This window comes from Grammomys surdaster, unplaced genomic scaffold (assembly GCF_004785775.1).
Source record: "Grammomys surdaster isolate TR1022 unplaced genomic scaffold, NIH_TR_1.0 191, whole genome shotgun sequence".
Taxonomy (NCBI): domain Eukaryota; kingdom Metazoa; phylum Chordata; class Mammalia; order Rodentia; family Muridae; genus Grammomys; species Grammomys surdaster.
Window position 1 is genome coordinate 9,945,101 of NW_021604636.1, and position 3,533 is coordinate 9,948,633.

Sequence of the window (3,533 nt, forward strand, 5' to 3'; positions counted from 1 at the left end):
TCTATCTATCTATCTATCTATCTATCTATCTATCTATCTATCTATCTGAGTGTTGTTTGTTTCTCTGGCTGTCTAGCTAAAATGTCTCCCTCCTCCATTACCTACTTCAGTTCATGCCAGGAGAGACATTGTTTAACTGCAATGCACAGCTTTCACGTGACAAGGTTAAATCAGGAAGGTGGGATTAGATCTCACTTGTTATCCACCAAATGCATCATTTCTGACAATGAACTCAAATGAAAGGCTTACATCTGATGACAATTCATCTTTTCAACTTGGACATTTTATGTTTAAAAATTTAATTGTCAATAAAATATATATTTGGTGGCTGTGCCGGACTTTAGAATTGGGAAGGTAGAGAAAATAAAAACCCTAAATGGTAGCACAGTAATGCCATAGAACTGCAACCAAGAAGATGTGAAGTTGGAACAGCTAACGAAGCAGAAGTATAAGCTGCCCTGGATGGCTAGGGTTGCAGCCCAGCAGTGGAGCTGTGCATGTAGGATGTTCTACGATCAGTCCCTGGTACTGTTCATGTGTATGTATAAATGCACAGAAGCTAAGTGTTATAATCCTTGGTTTACAAGTCAGAAAAGACATTTAGAGAGTTTAAATTATCTAATTGCCACACATTGGAGGCAAGATTAGAGCCCAAGTCTATTGTCTCTATCTGCATCCCCTCACACCTCCCTCTTATTCTTTCTCCAAAGCACATTATAGGCAAAGACAAAAAGGCTTAAGCATTTGTTACCACTTATGCACTTGCCATTTTGGATCTCATATGAAACTGCAGTCTGAGTAAGGTGCATCTTGGTTGATGTTCTGAGCAGGTGCACATTAAAGAGACAGCAAGGAAGAAATACTTATCTTTATCCTTTCTTTCTGTGATTAGGGAATTGCTTATGAACTGTTGAGATATTACCTTTTTGACTTAGATTTTTCTGATCCATCTCTAGTCAGCTTCTATTCACATTTAACACAGTTGATCATGATTCTGGCTTTGAGATACTTCCTGAACTTGAGTGCATTCTTCATGGACTCTGACCTCCAATAGAATCTGCCATGCCAGTCAAGCAGGACTGAGAGAATGAAGAAATGCTAACACGAGGTAGAGTTTTGTGAAAGTTTTCCAGACTATGTAGTTTGAACCTTTTTTTTTTTTTTGTTATTGGATATCCATCAAAAACTTTTAGGGCTCTCTGCTCCTCCCTGTTCCAGAGACAGCTGCATCTTCTTGTGCAGTGGCAGCCTCGTCCCATAGACAAGATGGTTGGTGTGAACGGATTTGGCAGTATTGGGCACCTGGTTACCAGGGCTGCCTTCTGCTCTGCATCTGGCAAAGTGGAGATTGTTGCCATCAATGACCCCTTCATTGACCTCAACTACATGGTCTACATGTTCTAGTACGACTCCACCCATGGCAAATTCAAAGGCACAGTCAAGGCTGAGAATGGGAGGCTTGTCATCAGCAGGAAGCCCATTACCACCTTTCAGGAATGAGATTTCGCTAACATCAAATGAGGTGATACTGGTGTTGAGTATGTTGTGGAGTCTACTGGTATCTTCACCACCATGGAGAAGGCTGGGACCCACCTGAATGGTGGGGCCAAAAGGGTCATCATCTCTGCTCCTTCTGCTGATGACCCCATGTTTGTGATGAGTGTCAACCAGGAGAAATATGACAACTCACTCACGATTGTCAGCAATGCATCCTGCACAACCAACTACTTAGCCTCCCTAGCCAAGGTCATCCATGACAAGTTTGACATGTAGAAGGGGTCATGACCACGGTCCATGCCATCACTGCCACTCAGAAGACTGTGGATGGCCCCTCTGGAAAGCTGTGGCGTGATTGCCGTGGGGCTGCCCAGAACATCATCCCTGCATCCACTGGTGCTACCAAGACTGTGGGCAAGGTCATCCCAGAGCTGAACAGGAAGCTCACTGACATGGTATTCCATGTTCCTACATCCAATGTATCCATTGTGAGTCTGACATGCCGCCTGAAGAAACCTGTCAAGTATGATGACATCAAGAAGATAGTGAAGCAGGCATCTGAGGGCCCACTGAAGGGCATCCTAGGCTACACTGAGAACCAGGTTGTCTCCTGGGACAGCCTTCAACAGCAACTCTCTTCCACCTTTGATGCTGGGGCTGGTGTTGCTCTCAATGACAACTTTGTAAAGCTCATTTTCTGGTATGACAATGAATATGGCTACAGTAACAGGGTCATGGACCTCATGGCCTACATGGCCTCAAGGAGTAAAAAACCCTGGACCACCCACCCCAGTAAGGACACTGAGAGCAACAGAGAGGCCTTCGGTTGCTGAGGAGTCCCTGTCCCCAACACTGAGCATCTCCCTCACAATTTCTATCCCAGACCCCCATAATAACAGGAGGGGACTAGGGAGCCCTCTCACTCTCTTAAATACCATCAATAAAAGTTTGCTGCACCTACCCCCCCAAAAAACTTTTAGAAAAGTGAAATAAAAAATTGATGCACTTATAATGTTGAACTAGAAGCAATTTATTGAATACACACACACACACACACACACACACACACGTTACTTTTACCTTTTTACAGTCCAGCTTTTGCCCCTCCTTCCCGGTTCCCCTCCCACAGTTCCTCATCCCATTCCTCCTCTCCCATCTCCAAGAGGATGTCCCACCCTGCCTCTGTCAGGTATCCTGACTCTAGGGGCCTCAAGTCTCTAGAGGGTTAGGTGAGTTTTCTCCCTCTGAGGTATTGACTATATTAAAAGGAAGTATTTCATGAAGCCCATGAAGTAACAAGTATAACATGATGTAGCTGGTGTATTGGTGGTGATAGAAACCAAGGGAGAAAGGACTAGAATGTGAGAAACATTTAGAGTGAAAAATCAGTATGACTTGTGGGCTTCTTATATCAACAATGAATAAAAAATAAAAGAAGAAATGACAAGAGATAGTAACTGTGAAAATAATGATACTGGCAGAAATATAGGATGACATTTTCATGCCTCATCTTGGAAAGCTGTTGAGATTATTATGAAGTTATTCAATGTAGCATTACAGAGAAGTCCCAGTGTTGTTGCTTCTCAGGTAAGTGAGTAAACCATACCTTTCCAGATCAAATGATAGAACTAGATTGTCTTAGAGAATGTTGTGATTTTTCTGCTTAAAAATTGTCTTCTTTTTGATATGATTAAAGGTCTGTGCAGTCTGGGTAGAATGTTCAAGAAACAAAATAAGTCAGCCAGATAAGGACAACTTGAAAGTGTATGGTCCTAGCATAGTGTTCCTTTGGAAATGAGGAGAGTCACACAGATGACTGGTGGTCGTGATGAGGCTGTGATGTCAGAAGTTATGCTACGGTATGAGAAGTATTGATTTTAAATGCAGTAAGAATGGTTGTTTAATCACAAGGATGAAGGCCACAGAGTCAACAAAGCAAGGCTCATGGAGGACCACAAAGGCTGATGTGACAATCATGGACTCTATATGGGTCCGAGCTAGGTCCTCTGCATATACATTGAGATTGTGTAGTTTGA

General features: G+C 42.9%; 1 pseudogene; it reads left to right on the plus strand.

The window, feature by feature from the left end:
• Positions 1-1,254: 1,254 nt before the first annotated feature.
• Positions 1,255-2,330, plus strand: LOC114622705 (annotated as a pseudogene).
• Positions 2,331-3,533: the final 1,203 nt, after the last annotated feature.